Consider the following 17,601-nt stretch of genomic DNA (forward strand, 5'->3'; position numbering starts at 1 on the left):
AAGAATGCAGCGCTCCACAAAATAAAGAGAATGGCGATGAATGTGGTCTAGCACTTCTAAGAATCACTGATTTCTTGTTGGAATGATGATCCTAGGCTCATTAGGTATATGAATGCATTAAGGGGAAGTGTGCAGTGTAAAATCAGATGTTGAACAAAAGACTAGAGACCTGATGGCAAGTGCACTGAGGAAGCTGGGGAGAGGTTATTCATAAAGACATGGGGGCATATTATCAAGACAGGCGATAAGATTATCGCCGCTTTAGCGGCAGAAAACTGCCGCTAAAACGGCAATAATGGGCTTGCTAATATGCTCTATGGAATTCCAATTGAAGCCCATGTTAGATGTGAAGGACATCTAACCTGAGCTTCAATTGGAATTCCATAGAGCGTATTATCAAGCCCATTATCGCCGTTATAGGTGTAGTTTTCTGCCGCTAAAGCGGCAATAATTTTATTGCCTGTCTTGATAATATGCCCCATAGAGAGAAGAAGCACCTTGAAGATGCTGTGAATGGAGCTGACTGCCTACAACTGTTGGCCTTGCAAACCTGAGGTATGAGGGGTGGTGAGCTATGCCCTCGGTAGTGCGTCTTGTGCTGGGTTATGAATAAAGAATTTCTTACCCTAGATTCAACATCATCTAATCAATAAAAAATTAGTTAATCATATTGGAGTGCAGGAGATGTTCTGTCAACCTTTTTTTAAAGCTCAGGTTTCAAAAAACTAGCCCAAGTAAATATCAATCCCAAGTCCCAAACCTAGCCATTGACCACCGATCAGGTTGAATAAACTGATAGAACCTTCATCCAGAATTAAGACCAAATCCATATTTTAAACAACCTAAGACCTTCTTAGAACAAAAAATGAAATAATGAAGACCAACTCAGGGGCATGCACCTAGTGTCTGCAGAGGGCCACCATGCAGCAGAGCCCCTGATATGCTTCCTTAAGGTCTCCGTGAGTGGTTGTGCAGTCTGTCACTACAGCAGCCCCCACGGAAGCCTGCAGTAAAATATAATACTGGAGAACTATTGTGTGTTTTTCACTCTTCAGCTCATTTACTATTGTATTGAGCACATGTGCCTGAGGCAAACCCATTTTTTACTAATGCAGGGCATGACGCTCAATTAGGGTGAACTCAGGCACGAACCATTGCTTAGCTCCACTTCATAATCTGGTTTATGGTGTTTTCTGCTACCATCTCCAGGTTTCTTTGGAATTGGCACATTAGCGTGTTAAAAACAGGATCTGGAACAAAATGTACGTATCCATCTGGATCACTTCAACTCTGCTCCAATTGAGGGAGGAGTTGAAGACTTGCCTCTTTAAAGAACACTACATTACAATGCATTAACTGTCCCCAACCCAGGTGCCTCTTCTATCACTAATAGACGTTATGCTTGTCTTTGACCTTGTACATCACTCCACTGCCTATCGATAGGTTCATGCTAGAAAAATATCATACACATACATATCTCAATCCCAGTTTAGATAGCTTGTCTGAGCCTAAAAAGTGAAAACCTGTTTCAAACCATTCGTGTTAGTATTTGAGCCTTTCACAAGAAATATTCTGAACAGACTGGAGAACTAAATTCAGAACATTGTTTTTGTGATGAATTGTAGCTCCTCTTACAGCCTCATTTGTTTGTAAGAATGTCTAAGAAAATGGTTTTCCCCCTCAGGATCTGTAGAAATTAGAATGGGTTACTTAAAGTCAAACATGTGTTGGTATTTTAACAACATATATAGGAGAAAACAGTGGTTCCAGTGGATAATAGGAAAAAGTGATTTAAGCAATGAATATGCACAATCGCAATAGGTGTGTAAAGGACCTGATAATGTCAGAGGGCAAAATTACATTTCTACACAATATATTCAATATAGTATTCTATAAAAAAACAGCGAATAGTATATACACTTCTTTATGTCAAAAGCGCAAAACTTTGTGCATGGTGTCCCCAAGTGAAAGTTGGAACCAAAAACTGACTGCACATGGTGAAATATTTTGTAAAAGGTTTCCATAAGTTTATAAAGAACGACCATTCAAATACATTTTTTTCAATAGTCTACGTATACAGTGATACAGGCTGGGTGATGGTCCGTTCTATGTACTGGTCGACAGCGTTTCGACCCTTCTGTGAATGTAGGGTCTCTTCAGGACTAACGATGTAGGGACATCTAGATTGTTAAAAGGGCGCAGCCTTAGTGAACGTGCAGTGCCTCGGTGGAAAGTGAAGGAAAGAACTCACGTGAGGACCCAGCCGGGTTCTCACGGTGTGGAAGGCCGGTTCTTCTTGAGGATAAGGATAGGCCGGAGGGCTCTTCGAATGTTTTGCTACAGCCGTAGCGAACTGCTTCCCATTAAGGAGCTGGGATCAATTTGGCCATGAATTCAGGGGTACTCTGTTTAGTTTAAAGAAAGGTTTATTGGATATAAAAAGGGAATATAACAATTCAAAATACATCATATAATATAATATAAATCCAAAATTGGTTATAAAACAAGAGAGGTGAAAGAAAGGGAGGGAAAGAAAGAAAAGAAAGAAAGGAAAGGAGAAGCGGGAAAAAGAGGGAGATCATATGATAAGCACTGGTATCATAACTAGAATACAGCATGTAAACATTTCGGCGAATGATAAAAATAGCATGAATAACAAACGTACATTGTATATTAAAGTATTAACAGTAAGTAGACTAAAACTTTTCTATTAATCTCACGGAGGCTTGGATACTTCTTCATTACAAGGAGTATGTAGAGGTATAGTACAAGCAGAAGTATTTAGGAAATTAGTGACTGGTAACCACAACAAATCTCGTTTAATAGCCAAAGCAATTGGGTAAACATAAGCTCGGTCTAATCTATGGTTATAGCAGACGCCGTACCACCAGGCCTGAAATGAAATGTTAGAGGCATTTTTCCACGATTTTGTAATTTGTTGAAATGCAACGGCCAAAAGTAATAGAGGTGGAAGAGCTGAAAGAAGACCATACCTCTGAGATACTACCTAGGAAAATATGAACATGAGAAAAAGGGATATGCGTGTGAAAATTTTTGTTAATTTGTTGCCAGACTTTGATCCAAAAAGTGTGAACAGGTGGACAAGTGAAGAGCATGTGGTGAAGATCTGCATTAGGGTCCGGACATGACCAGCAAGTAGAGGAAATAGTAGGGTCTATGCGATGCAATTTGGCCGGGGTGATTAGGAGTCTATTGTAAATAAAAAATAAAGTTTGTGTGATATTAGCTGCTCTTGATGACTTCCTTATTTTATTCCAAATCTTTTCCCATGTTAAAACGGAAAAAGGTAAACCCAAATCCACTTCCCAACTACATTCCGTTTTAGACTTAGTACGGGAGAGAGATGTAGATCTTAATTTTTTATAAATAGTGGATGCCGAGGATGGGGTGCGTAGGGAAGAAAGTGTGAGAGGAGAAGCTGTTGTATGTATAGGAAATGAGGATAAATTATTGAAAGAATTTAGAGCAGTAGAAGTCAGTAATCGATATTTCGACAGATAGGAAGGGGGAAGAGAAAAGCGAGTGCGAAGTACAGAGAAGGGAACACAAGCATCATCTTGAAACAATTGATGAGTCCACTTAAGGTCAAGTGTTAGCCAATCCCTCCAAAAAAGAGTCCTATTCTTGATTTTAATATGTTTATTATACCAAATTGGGGAGTTTAGAAAGCGGGTACGATCATCAAGACCTCCAAACAGAAGAGGATGAAAAATTTTGCGAGCATTCTTAAGAATGGGAAGGGACATCTTCAATGGGATGTGAGTTAAGGATAAAAATTCCTCAAAGGAGAACGGATGGAAAAAGGAAGACTCCAACTCTACCCACAAGGGACGAGGGTTAAAAGTGTCCAGATCTGTAGAGAGCAGAAACGAAGAGTGTTTGAGAAAAAATGATGTGTGGTAGGAAGAAAAGTCAGGGAAGTTGACCCCACCCAGATGCTTAGGTTGCTTGAGTTTGGAAAGAGACATCCGAGGATGTTTATTCTGCCATAAAAATTTTGATAAGATGCCATAAATTTTTTTGAAACAAGATTTAGGAATATTAACATGAAGGTTAGATAAGAAAAATAGGATTATCGGAACTAACATCATTTTAATCGAATCTAATCTGCCCCACCAAGATAAGAATAAAGGATGCCATCTTGATGTAGAGTTACTCAAAGTGAGCTGTAAGTTTTTTAAGTTTAATGCCACAGTATCTTTAAAGGAAGGAGTGAACCAGAGACCCAAATATTTAATTTTAGAAGTGTTCCAATGAAAAGAAGAATCTAGAAAATCAGCATGAAAACAATATTTGTTTTAAGGGAGAATTTCACATTTGTCAATGTTGAGCTTGTATCCCGAAACTAGAGCAAAAGCAGAGACCTCTAATAGAAAGGCTGGAATGGATGATTGAGGATTTGAAATGAATAAAAGAATGTCATCAGCATACGCTGAAAGTTTTAAATTGTTGTCTGCATAAGGGAAGCCTGTAATGCTAGGGTTCAAACGGATTTTAGTTAAAAAGGGTTCTAACGCTAAAATAAATAAAAGTGGAGAAAGGGGACAACCCTGTCGAACCCCTCTATGGAGAGGGAAAGAAGAAGATATAAGGCCATTAGCTAAAATAAACGATCTAGGAAAAGAATATAATAGTGAGATATATGAAATAAATTTGGGACCAAAACCAAACCAACGGAGTGTGGAAAAAATAAACTGCCAGTTGACTCTGTCGATAGCTTTTTCAGCATCTAATGCAATGGCCGCTAAAGAATTTGGATGAGAATGGGACTTACTAAGAACATTAAAAAAGAGACGGGTATTATCTGATAAATAACGACCTTTAATAAAACCAGATTGTTCTTTGCCAATTAACCGTGGCAAGATATTATCTAGGCGAAGAGCTAGAATCTTTGCAAAAATTTTATAGTCCAAATTAATCAAACAAATGGGTCTATAGTTTTTACATAGAGTAGGATCTTTGTTTTCCTTAGGAAGAAGACATATTAAAGCCTCTTGAAAAGAGCCTTCAGATTTTTCAGAAGAAATGAAAAATAAAAACAATTGGTGTAATTTAGGAACAAGGAAGGAAGCAAAATGCACATAGAATTCCATGGTAAAGCCATCTGGCCCAGGAGCTTTGCCCTTTTTGAGTGAGTGAATAGCTTTAAGAATGTCCTTGGGGAGTATATCTGAATCTAAAGAGGAGAAGTCAACCTCCGGGGGAGACGGGGATGGAATAGTAGACAAATAATGGGAAATGTCAGACAGGGAGGGTGAAAACTCAGGAGTATAGAGTCTTTGATAGAAATTAACAAATTCTGAGAGAATGTCTTTATCTATATGAACAGTAGTGTTGTTAGAAGCGACAATAGATTCAATCTTTGTGCGTTCCTTTTTAACCTTAAGATAATTGGCAAGGAGATTGCCAGATTTATTCTGAGCGTTATAATATTTAGCACTGGACTTTAAAAGAATTAAGTTTGCAAATTCAGTAGAGAGTTTATTAAAGGAGAGTTTGGCTTTAATAAGATCATTAAGCGTAGATTGATTCTCTGTTAGATAATAAGAATGTTCCAATTTCTTGATTTGTGAATTAAGTATTTGGATAGATTGCATAGATGTTCGGCGTTTACGAGCCACGAATGAAATAATGAAGTCTCTTGAGGCAGCTTTAAAAGTATCCCAAGTAAGTTGGGGGGATAAATGAGGAGTGTCATTTTCAGCAAAAAATAAGGTTGCAAATTCAAGAAATGATGATGAAAATTTGGGGTCTAATAGTAGAGAGTTATTAAATCTCCATCGTTTAGTGCCTTTGTTGGGGTGGAGTAAATCCAAACTTAAAGAGACTGGAGCATGATCCGAAATTAAAATGGATCCTATATCAGAATGGGAAATATGTTGTGTGAGAGGTTTGGAAATAAAAATGTAATCAATTCGGGATTGGGAAGAGTGTGCTGGGGAAAAGTACGTGTACTCTTGAATTGTAGGGTGACAAAGTCTCCAGGAGTCTACCAGAGATCTTTGTTGAATAGTAGAAGTAAATTGGTTGTGCATGGAAGAAGGAGAAAATCGAGATTTGGATCGTCTGTCTAAAAAGGGGTCTAAAATCATATTACAATCGCCGCCCAAAATTAAGTAATCATCAGTATATTGCATTAAAGAAGAAAGAAGGTGAGGCCAAAACGATTTGTCTAAGGTTGTGGGAGCATAGATATTAAATATGGTTAAAGGAATTTTGTTAATCAATAATGATACAACAACCCACCTACCCTCAGAGTCATTCTCTTGTTTCACAAGATGAATATCTAAACGTTTGTGACATAGTATAGTTACACCATTACGTTTCCCTGAACCAGGCGAAGCATAAACATGGCCTACCCACTGACGACGTAATTTAGTTAGTTCACCTTCAGTTACATGAGTTTCTTGTAATAACGCAATATCTCCTTTTAAGTTAGCAATATGAGATAAAACCCTTTGGCGTTTAATGGGGGAACCCAAGCCTTTGACGTTCCACGATACAATATTTAGTGTCATCTAAATATAAATACTAACTCTACAATTACCGTAAAAACATTCATATGTAATGTTTAATAACTGTACAATGCACGTTCAGCTAATAAAAGAAAGATATATCATGGAAAATTGTTGAGAAAGGATAAACAGAATTAAACGAGCAAAAAAGAAAGTATGACACAAAAGAGAGAGGAAAAGGTATAAAATATTAACTGAAAAGCTAGGAAATAGAATATAATGTGAAAAGGAAGAACGATAGAAGGGGTTATAGGTTGTTACAGGGATGTAAGTAAAAAAAAGAAAGAAGAAACAGAAGCAAGACTGAGGTAAAAAATACAAGATGTGAGAAAAATAACAGAGAGTCCAGCAGAGGAAATAAGGTAAGAAAACGAAGGCAAAAACAAAAGAGAAAGGGGAAAAGACAAAGAAGATAGAGATAGAGAAGAACAAGATGAAATAATAATTAAAGCACATACCACGAAAAGACATAGACAGATGGGGATGGTGGAAGCACATGAGGAAAACAGCACACCAAAGGCGGGATATCCCGGTACAGAACGGAAAACGGAGACACCATCCAGGCAATGAAGATAGGATCACGAAAGTGACGGACGATATATTGCTGCTTCTAAAATAAAAAGGGGAAAGGAAGACCAATTACAAAGGATATATGAAACGTATAATCACATACAATGACAGAAAGCAGAAGAACAAATTTAGAATAAAACAACAACAATTCTTAGAATAGTTAAAGCGTTCGCTTAGCTATAAGTTATAGGTTATGAGTCATAAGTAGCCTCAGGTCTTCGAAGTACGAGGAATTTCCATGTTGTCCTCAGTACAAGAGTCAAGAAAGACTTGTAGACGTGCTGGGTCTTCGTAGGAAGTAGTTTTGTTGTTAAAAGTGACTTTCATAAGACACGGGTGAAACAGGCCATATCGAGCATTGAGATTCCGTAGCGCAGGCCTCATGTCCAGAAATTTTTTCCGCCGGTCAGCAGTTGCTTTCGCATAATCTTGAGCAAAAAAGAAATTATTGCCTTGCCAAGACACTCTCCCTTTACTTTTGGCTGCATGAAGAACTTTAAGTAAGTCTGTGTATTCTAAAAAATATAGAATAACACCACGTGGCTTGGAAGTAGAAGAAGCAAACTTAGGATTTTGGCCTAGTCGGTGAGCTCTTTGAATGTTCAATTTTGGAGATTCAGGAATATCCAGTAGGGTTGGTAGAAACGATTGAAAGAAAGAAAGCGCATCCGACCCTTCAATTCCTTCCACAAGGCCGTAAATGCGTAGATTATTGCGCCTATTACGGTTTTCCAAATTTTCAATCTGAGTCTTGAGATGGGCGACCTCTAACTGCAAAGGAGGGATTTGAGAAGTTACAGATTGAATGGAATCAACGCGTTGAGAAAGCAGTGAGGACTGTTGCTCCATTTGAAACCATTTATCTTCAAGATTCTGGAGACGAATGTTGGTCTCCTCCATATGAGGTTTAAGCGCCCGAATTTCTTGAAGAAGAAGTTCCATGGATAATGTCGTTGTAGAACCTGTTGGAGACGGTGGGTCTTTTTTGACACGCTTTGTAGAAGTGGTAGATGATTTTTTAGGTATTTGCTTAGGGTTACCACGAGGTAAGGTGGCCTGTGTAGTAGTGGTATTGAACTGCGTAGTTTCAGGGTCTTCTGTATTGTCTTGTATTACACTGAAAGGATTGGGATCACTCATCGTAGTGCTGTCACCCAGAGTAGAACCAGTACGAAGTGCACGGGCTTTTGCCATGGTAAACCACACAATAAAATGTAGAACGTGTGGAGAAAATGAGGACACGCAAATCTTTGAGGCAAGGACAAAAGTCCGGTTAAGAACAACGAAAGTCAATGAAAAAGATGAGGCAAAAAGCACTTAGAAAAATATGTTGCACAGGTTGTTTGTAGAAAGCGAAAAAGGAGTCTTCAGAAAGACAAAAAGGGCGACAGTGAACAGGTAGAAAGCAAAAAAGCCATATTCATGAGCCAAAACTGAGGAGATAGCATTCTATTTGCTGCTCTGTGGTAAAAAACAAAATGGCGGCCACAGAAACGAGCGCGAACGAAAGCGCGCTGAAAGAGTGCGAAGCAGCTCACCCTGAAGGTCGAAAATGAGTTCAAATGGAAGCGCTATGCTTCATATCATCTTGCCAACGTCAGCACCGTCCCAAAGATAGAGAAAAGGTGCCCGGTGGAAGCTCCGGTCTTCACGTCAGTACGGAGCTCCGCGATCCGGCGGCCATCTTCTTTGGCTCCCAAGCCACGCCCCCCCAGGGGTACTCTGTGTAGTAGTACCGCGAGTGGGTAGTTGGGAAAAGACGAGCGTACGAGTCTCCGCGGGTGGCGCTGCTGCTGCCTGGATCTGTTGCAGTCTGAGCGTGCGAATGCGCTCCTGGTACGATGACGGTATTTAACAACAGCAAGTCCCACTAGAATGTGAAATTAATGTGAATAATCTGAGCACCACACTGAAAGTGAAGGGAAGCTTCAAAAAATGCATCTTGGACATCACTTAATTCACATCATTACCCAAGACTGGATGGGAATAAAAATGAAAAGTTTCTATCCTAAAACGATGGTTTCAAACATCTGCACTGGCATATTTTAGACTTGTATTGTAGTGAACATCTAATAAGGCCAAGAAGCGTTTCAATCACCGACCCTGCACTGTTACACATAATTATAAAGCAATTACTGTTCTTCGTGCAACTATCATTCAGCTTCACTTTAATTATAAAACTGTCACTGCAAGAACATATGCTTCATCTGTCATACTGGCTTTTAGTGTGCCATACCCTTAATGCCAAAAAAGACACTGTCTTTGGAAAATATATTCTGTTGCTTCCCAGGTAAAAACTACTGCTGAGGTGGAAAACAGCATTTTCCTGATGGATTTGGTAAGGCGATTTACTAAGTAAGAATGGAAGGTAAATACTGTTTACAGAGGACTTCATTACATCACAGATATCGATAGATAAAAAATAAAGCATTATTTTGTTTTCACATCCATATTTGAAAAGGACGAATGCGATGCTCGCATACTAATTCTTACCAGTGGCAGGCAGTTTGTGAGTGCCGTGACAGGTGACTTGTTCCAGACTGCATTTAAACCCGCATAACTAGAGAGACAGCAGCAGAATTGTAGCTTTGGATATGGGGAGAAAGATAGCGATTTTTTGTTCGAATAAAAGTAGAAATCCTTTTAGAAAAACTGAAAGATAACATTGTAATATCTATCCTAAAACTTTCACGCCTTTCCAACTCATAATAATTTTCTGCTCGTCATTAATCTGCCCGTCATTACATTGTTCAATCAATCGAATAAAGAATTTGATTGACTGAACAATATAATGACAGGCAGACTAATGTCGAGCTGACAAAATGTCTAAAATTTGAAAACGCATGAAAGTTTTAGGATCGACTGAAAAGGATTTTCTCTGTCACTAAAATGTTTGCGTTTGACCACTGGGTGACACATTTTTTTTTTCCTTTTACATAATACATTTGAAGACTAAATGAATTCAACCTCGAATAAAAGACTAGTGAAACTCAACTATATCATAAACAAGCACAAGCATTGGCAAAGCCAACAAGTCTCGCCTGTGCTAGAGCTATTTTCTTTGCCAACGTCTTTTAACCATGTTGTACAGCTTTAGCATCGCTAGCGGTTAAAAAAAAAAAAGTACTATGATGAGTCCAGCACTGGCCGTTCATAGCTTCTTTTTTATTTATTATGGCTGAGGGATGGCAACATGGACAATGAGACAGAGGGTGGGAAAGAACGGGCAACATTGAGAATGAGAGGAAGTGTGGGAGGGAAAGGGCAAAAGAATTGCTATGATACAGCCAGTGCTGGCCCCATCATAGCTTTGCTTTTCTTGTGGCGGGGAGGGGATGTGAGTTAACCAGACATTCAGAGGGTGGGGGATGGGGAAATAAGCAACATGGACAGGGGTGTGAAGGAAGAAGCGACATGGATAACAGGGGAATTGGAGGTGAAAAGAAGCAGCACAGACAATGAGGGTGGGGTCGGTAGGGGAAGTAGTAAAATGGACAATAGGGAATGAGGAGTGGAAGAAGCAACACAGACAAGGTTGGAAGGGGAAAGCGGTAATATGGACACGGTGGTGAAAGGAAAAATCGAAAAGGACAAGCACGAAAAGGAGAAACAAAAATGAATAATAGTACCTCGATCACAGTGGCAGCACAGCAATCAAGCTGAAGCAATCAGTACTTGGTCCATTCTCCAACTGAAATAATAAAAAGTGAATCTAGCACAAGCTGGCCAATTAAAAGAAAGCAAACAAGAATGACAATGAAGCCAATGAATGGTAAGCAATGGATGGGCTGCATGCCCCTTGTTGTATACATCTCTCACATACCAGAGCGCATGGACTGTTGCAGGCGAGATCTAAAAACGAACTGATGACAGAAATTGTCCATTAATTTGGATTACCTATGTGCATTGTTTCCACCACATAACAGCAATACTTAGAGGAATATGCTACCATCAACCATTGTTCACCTCTTCTTCGTAGCAGCACTGTGCATTTACCACCGCTATCCAGTGGCATAGCTAGATCTTTGGCCTGTGGCTGCTGTATGTGAGAGCGGGGGGGGGGGGTGCTGGCGGTTCCTGCTGCTGCCCTGTGTCATCCCAGGTGTCACTGCCCCCAAAACACGTGCTGCCCAGGGAGGACTGTCCCCCTTGCTTGGCCACTGCCCTCATCATTCATGCAGCAGATGTCTGTGAATTGCTTTTCTCCTGTTTATTTGTGCTTTGTAGAAGCTGGGCTGCTGCGGGACTTCTACTTGGAAGTATGGTGCAGGTTGTTTTTGATCTTTGTCACAGACATGCGTTATAAGATGAACTAGATAACAATGCAGTGTATATTGTGCAAGCAGTCCTGAGCACCCATCCACTGGTGGACATTATATTTAGGGAACTGAAGAGCAGAGTTTAATTTGAATCAGTGGTTTCTGGTGCTTGGCACCGGCACTTATTTGTCAGCAGCGGCACTTATGACAGTCTCCCACAGGGCGGCGCTGTCAGTTGAATTTATAGATGAGTACAACAGCTGTTTATTAATTCAATCCACAATAAAAATGACTAATACCCAATACCCAGGCAGTTGTTATAGCTTTGGGGGCCTGAAAGTGTCACACTTTTGAGAATGCGACGATTACTTGTGTGTCGAGGCTGTCCTTGGTTCCACTGGCAGGGGCAACAGATGGTGCAAGCTGCAGTGGGCTCCTGTCAAGGGCCCTGGCACATATGTTTTTTTACAAATTAAGCACTGCTGAAGAGTCAGATAGCATCTTGGTAACGCAGTTGAGCAAAAGCTCCCTGAAGTAACCAAATACAACCTGATCGGAGCTAAATAGATACGTACACTCTAGAAGCCGCTTAAAGTGAATGGAGCTCATTCCTGCTCCTGGAAGTGAGATACTACTCAGTGAGCATGTAATAAAATATCTTGTGTAGTATTCCACCTTGCCCTTGTTTATTTCAAGGGCGGCTCCTCCGCTAAGGCAGAAGAGGGCCACCCCACTGCTCCCAGAGAAGGAGAAAGGAAAAATAAAATAACATAGTTATTTTATTTGTAGTAGGTACAGGGCTGGGTTAGAGCGAGTCATGGCTGGTAGCACAAGGAGGAGGTGTGGTTTGGGCACACTAAGTGCGCATGACTGCTTGGGCCGGCCCAAAAATCAAGCGCACTTAGCATGTTCGCCACCAGGCTGCAATGCAAAGCCTGGGTGGAGAACATGCACAGGCTCCCAATCAATCAATCAATCAATCATTTGTAGAGCGCACTACTTACCCGTGAGGGTCTCAAGGTGCTGGGGGGGGGGGGGGGGGGTGCTGCTACTGCTCGAACAGCCAGGTCTTGAGAAGTCTCCTGAAGGCCAACAGGTCTTGGGTCTGTCGTAGGCGGATGGGGAGGGTGTTCCAGGTTTTTGCAGCGAGCTGGGAGAACAATCTGTTGCCAGTGGTTGCTTGATGGATGCGGGGGACGGTGGCGAGGGCGAGGTCAGCGGAGCAAAGCTGGTGGGTCGGGGTGTAGAAGGAGAGTCATTCGTTGAGGTACACTGGAGTGCTTTGTGAGCGTGGGTGAGGATCTTGAAGGTGATCCTCTGGTTGACGGGGAGCCAGTGCAGGTCTTTCAGGTGGGCTGTGATGTGGCTGTGGCGGGGGATGTTGAGGATGAGGCGTGCCGTTGCGTTCTGTATGCGTTGTAGTCGTTTCTGGAGTTTGGCTGAGGTTCCTGCGTAGAGAGCGTTGCCATAGTCCAGTCTGCTGCTGACGAGGGCCTGAGTGACCGTCCTTCTGGTTCCAGTGGGGATCCATCTCTAGATCTTGCGGAGCATGTTGAAGCTGCAGGAGGAGACGGCATTTACTTGCTGGGTCATTGACAACACGGAGTCCAGGATGACTTCCAGGTTGCATGCGTGGACAGTGGGAGTTGGTGCAGCTCCCAGTGCGGCCAGCCACCATGAGTTGTCCGAGGCGGAGGGGGTGAATCCGATGATGAGGACCTCCATCTTGTCCGAGTTCAGTTTCAGGCGGCTGTTCATCATCCATTCGGTGCTCAATCCCAGTAGGAGCACCAAACCACGGCTCTCAGACCAATCACAACTCTGCATTGCAGAATTGTGATTGGGTTAGGGAAGCCTGTGTGCTTCCTGCTTCTAGGTCGAAACAACGACAGAGGAGAGACAGTGGCTGTGAGAAGTTAAGTGGTTTCATTTTTTATATTTTGTTCCCCCATCTGTCACGCTGTTCCCTGCCAGTCGCCACTGGTTTATTGAAAGAAATTGTATGGTTTTGTGCACCTGTAGCTTCCTCTTCGCTGGAGCTCATAAAGTGCAGATAAAGCAGACTGAGTCTTCCTGTCAGCTGTCTGTTTTATATTATGTGCAATTTAAAGCTTCTGGGACCATGCTTTTGTATTCAGCAATCGTTTTTTTCTGGTAACACGTGAATTGTCAATATATAGAGTCCATTAATCAGAAATCGACTTGAAATCTGTGTTTTCTGTGCAGAGGTGTGTTTTTACTGTTATCCAAAGCGTCTCCGGAGAAGAGGAGGTCCCTTGCTGGGTCTTCCTGTATCTAGTTCGCTGAAGGTGAATCATGGTTCTGTTTTGATAAATCTGCTATCTGTTGCGAGGAAGAGAGTCAGGCAAGCGAGCGATGTATTGACATTTTGTTGTTTACATTGTTGAGTGGAACTCACACTGCAGCCTCCAAAATCAACATGGACACAGTTGACAGGGGAAAAAAAGATAAATAGTACCTCAATCACAGCGTGAACAGCAGAAGCAATCAAACTGAAGCAAAAGTACTTAGTCCATGTTCCAGCCTAAAGAAGAGGGCATGAAGCTGGCATGTGTATTGTCTTGTAAATAAATGAGCGTTTGCATTATTTTTATTATTATTTTACATTTGTAGGGTGCACAGCTACCCTGAAGGGTTTCCTGGCGCCAGGCAGGTTAGGCCAGAGAAGAGAGGATTTGAAGACAAGCTAATTTAAGAACTCAGCTCGCAAGGAGGCTGGTAAGCAATTCCATAAGGTCAGTCCCAAGTAGGCCAATGACGGGCCTCTCATACGGGCCCCGTTTGATTTTAGGAACAACTAAGCGAATTTGCTGCGCAGAGCACAAGATACGAGGCAGAATGTCACGCTGCATCAAGTCCAAAAGACACACAATTGATGGACGGAATGCAGAACAAATCAAAACATTCACCCCCAGTCAAGAGATCTGGGTTAAATCCATCATTCTTTTGCTCACCATGCCACCCCAGTTTAGACCTGGCCATATGCAAATCAGTCTTGACCCTGTGCTTCATGGGAACAGTCCAGCCCGAACTGCCAAGCCAGGTCCTCCCTGGACCGGAAACAAGCATCTTAGGACCGGTTTCGGGGTTCCACCCCTCTTCAGCCAGGATAACTTGATTCCAGTGGCACAGTGAGCCCAAGACCCACGTCTGGGCATACCTGGCGCACTTAGGATGAGAAAGAAAAAGACACACACTTGATGGACGGATCAAGTCCTGCAGATATTTTGGGGCCAAGCCTGTTTTGATTCCAAACATATAACACAGAGCCTTAAATTTCACCTGATTCGACGCCATCAACCAGTGCAAGTCTTGCAGACACACTGACACAGAGGAAAACTAAGGCCCTCGAAAAAGCAGACTTGCTGCTGCGATTTGCACCAGCTGCAGTCTCTGAATGGTTGACTTATCTCTTCCCAGATAAAGGGCATTACCATAATCCAGTCTTGAAATAACAAGAGCCTGAACCACAGTTCTCTGGACTGAGAGAGGAATCAGCCATAGGATCTTCTTCAACCTTCGCAGGGCTGCAATATAGGTGGAAGAGATCTTGGCCACTTGCTGTTTCATCGATAGATATTTATCAATAATGAAACCCAGGATCCGAACACTGTTTACTGGCGTGGGAAGAGCACCTAATTCGGGGGTTCAGTGTTGTGGTCCTCAGAGGTCATGTCTTTTGCCTAAGATCATAACTTCCGTCTTGTCGCCATTTAATTTGAGCAAATTATTTTGCATCCATGAAGCAACTTTGCTCAATCCTAGGTTGAGGTCAGAGGGCTTATGTCCTTGTGAAGAGGAGATAAAAAAGATCATCTGTGTGTCGTCAAAATAGGAAAAAAGAGCTTTTTCAACAATCTCCGCTAAAGAGCCGACATATATAATAAATAACAGCAGACTGTTAGAAAAGGTAGACGGACCGGGAGGGCCGGCCGGGGTCAGGGGGAGAGGTCTCCGGGGAGAGCCGTCTCCAGCGATCGTACAGACAAGTAACTTCCCCCCCCCACAGACAGATATCACACACGGATAAGGTTCAGTGTTCTTTATAGGTACTTAGTTACGATACGGTAGAATGGTACAAGGAGGTCTGGACTCAGGGGTCCCCTCGATTAGAGTCTCGTAAGGTAGGGAAGGGGGTAGCGGGTCAGTCTATTTACCAATCAGGTAGTTCGGATGAGATGATGCTGAGCTCACAATCCTCGAGCTTGGTGGTGAGGTGGTACGGTCCGCGGCAGCGCCAGCAGGTCCCGGTAAGGATGGTCGATACAACGGGCCGCGGCAGCGCCAGCAGGTCCCCGGAAGATGTACGGTCTGCGGCAGCGCCAGCAGGTCCCGGTGAGGATGGTCGTTACAACGGGCCGCGGCAGCGCCAGCAGGTCCCAGGAAGATGAACGGTCCGCGGCAGCGCCAGCAGGTCCCGGTGAGGATGGTCGTTACAACGGGCCGCGGCAGCGCCAGCAGGTCCCAGGAAGATGAACGGTCCGCGGCAGCGCCAGCAGGTCCCGGTGAGGATGGTCGTTACAACGGGCCGCGGCAGCGCCAGCAGGTCCCAGGAAGATGAAGGTTGCAGAAGGCCGCGGCAGCGCCAGCAGGCAGGACGATGGTTCACAAGAGCGGGCTACGGCAGCGCCAGTAGACCGTCAGGGTTGAGTTCACTCGGTGTCTCTCGACTCCAGGATACAACTGCCTTCCTGCTCCGGAGCTGCCTCAGTTATAGGGCTGGTGCCCTTTGATGTCCGGGCCCTCGCACTTGGAGGTCGGAGGGTCCGGGATGAAGGTGTCCAGACACCCAGCAGGGGGTGGAGCCAGCGCCTGGGGGAGCCGGAGGCGATCGGCACCTGGCGGGGGGGAAGAGCCCTTGACACTTCGTTCTCCCATTGACCTGCCAAGTGGTCCGCTCACCTCCTGGGTGGATGGTGGTGCCGGGATGTCGGGGCCGGCCAGGCCCGGGGTTAGGGTCGAGGGGAGGCCATGCGGCCGCGTGGTGCAGGGCCCAAGATGGCGGCTTGACCCGGCCGGGGAAGCCGGTGGGGCTGGACCCCGTGATGAGTAGGGGTCCGAGGGCAGAGGGTCCGTCGGGAGACGGAGTACAGGTGCTTGCCGCGGGGATATGCCAGGTGGGCCGGAGTTCGGGCCCTGTCGAGCGGGGAGGGAGCAAGCCGTCTGTGAGGCCTGTCCAACACAGACTCAACACCAAACCTTGTGGGACACCAGAAGGGGATGCATGAGAATTAGAGCAGGCCGTTACTGAAGAGACCTGAAAGGTCCTATTCTTAAGAAAGGAACAAAACCATTCTAAAGCCACTCCGTCCAAGCCTAGTGACTGTAAGGCTTTCTCCAGAATATGATGGGATACTGTTTTGAAAGCGTCACTATGATCTAATAAAATGAGTGCCGCAGTTCTGCCTTTAGCTAGACGATGCCTTAACATTTCAGTCACCCCCAACAGTGTGGACTCACTTGAGAAACCAGCTCTAAAACCTGATTGGGAGGTGTGAAGAAAGTTCTGGGTTTCCACAAAGGAGGCCAGCTGGCCATTAACATGCTTCTTCAACCTGTTTGAGAAAGTGGGAAGCAGCGAAATAGGGCGAAAGTTAGATGGGACAGAGGGATCAGAATTGGCTTCCTTTAGGAGGGAGAGGACCATAGCGTATTTCCATCTATGGCGTCCTTTAAGGGGGCATTTACGAGCTCCATTATCATTACTAGAATGGAGGGATCCAACTGCCCTAAAACATATGGAGGTAGGGGATCAAGTGGAGAGCCAGATTAAATGTTAGAGAGGAGGCGATTAAAGGAGGTGGAGTCTATGGGGTCCCAGGTGGCCAGTTTGAAAGAAGAACTAGTATTACTTGAGGAATCAGAAATTGCAGGGGCCTCTCTACCATTGAGTGATTCTGCTACTTCTGACTTAGTATCAGGTGTGTTTTTCCTTTGTAGCCCGTGTGTGTATGTTTTCAAATTTTGTCAATGAAAAAGAGAGCAAGTTCTTTGCATTGACTATGGGAAAGAAAAGGAGACTGTCCGTTTTTCAGTGCTGGAAAGTTCTTTTACTACTTTAAAAAGAGTTTTAGTAAAATTTTGTGATGGTAAGATTCTTTGTGAGAAAAATTCTGTATGGGCCGCTTTACATAAGCTATGGTATGTGCTTAAAGCCTTTTTATATGTTATTTTAGTGTCTTCGTTGTAGTGTTTCCTCCAACGCCTTTCCAGCG

General features: G+C 43.4%; 1 long non-coding RNA gene across 2 annotated transcripts in view; it reads right to left on the bottom strand.

Moving 5' to 3' along the window:
- Window positions 1-415: 415 nt before the first annotated feature.
- LOC146817412 (uncharacterized) overlaps window positions 416-17,601 on the bottom strand; it is a 114,562-nt gene continuing 97,376 nt past the window's right edge. For both annotated transcript variants that reach the window (XR_014962547.1, XR_014962546.1), the window contains 3 exons: window positions 10,736-10,797; window positions 6,995-7,146; window positions 416-2,405 (listed from right to left, as the gene is read on the bottom strand). This is a non-coding gene — a long non-coding RNA (uncharacterized LOC146817412). The remainder of the gene's footprint in view (window positions 2,406-6,994; window positions 7,147-10,735; window positions 10,798-17,601) is intronic.

Source organism: Triturus cristatus, chromosome 6 (genome assembly GCF_964204655.1).
Source record: "Triturus cristatus chromosome 6, aTriCri1.1, whole genome shotgun sequence".
Lineage (NCBI taxonomy): Eukaryota > Metazoa > Chordata > Amphibia > Caudata > Salamandridae > Triturus > Triturus cristatus.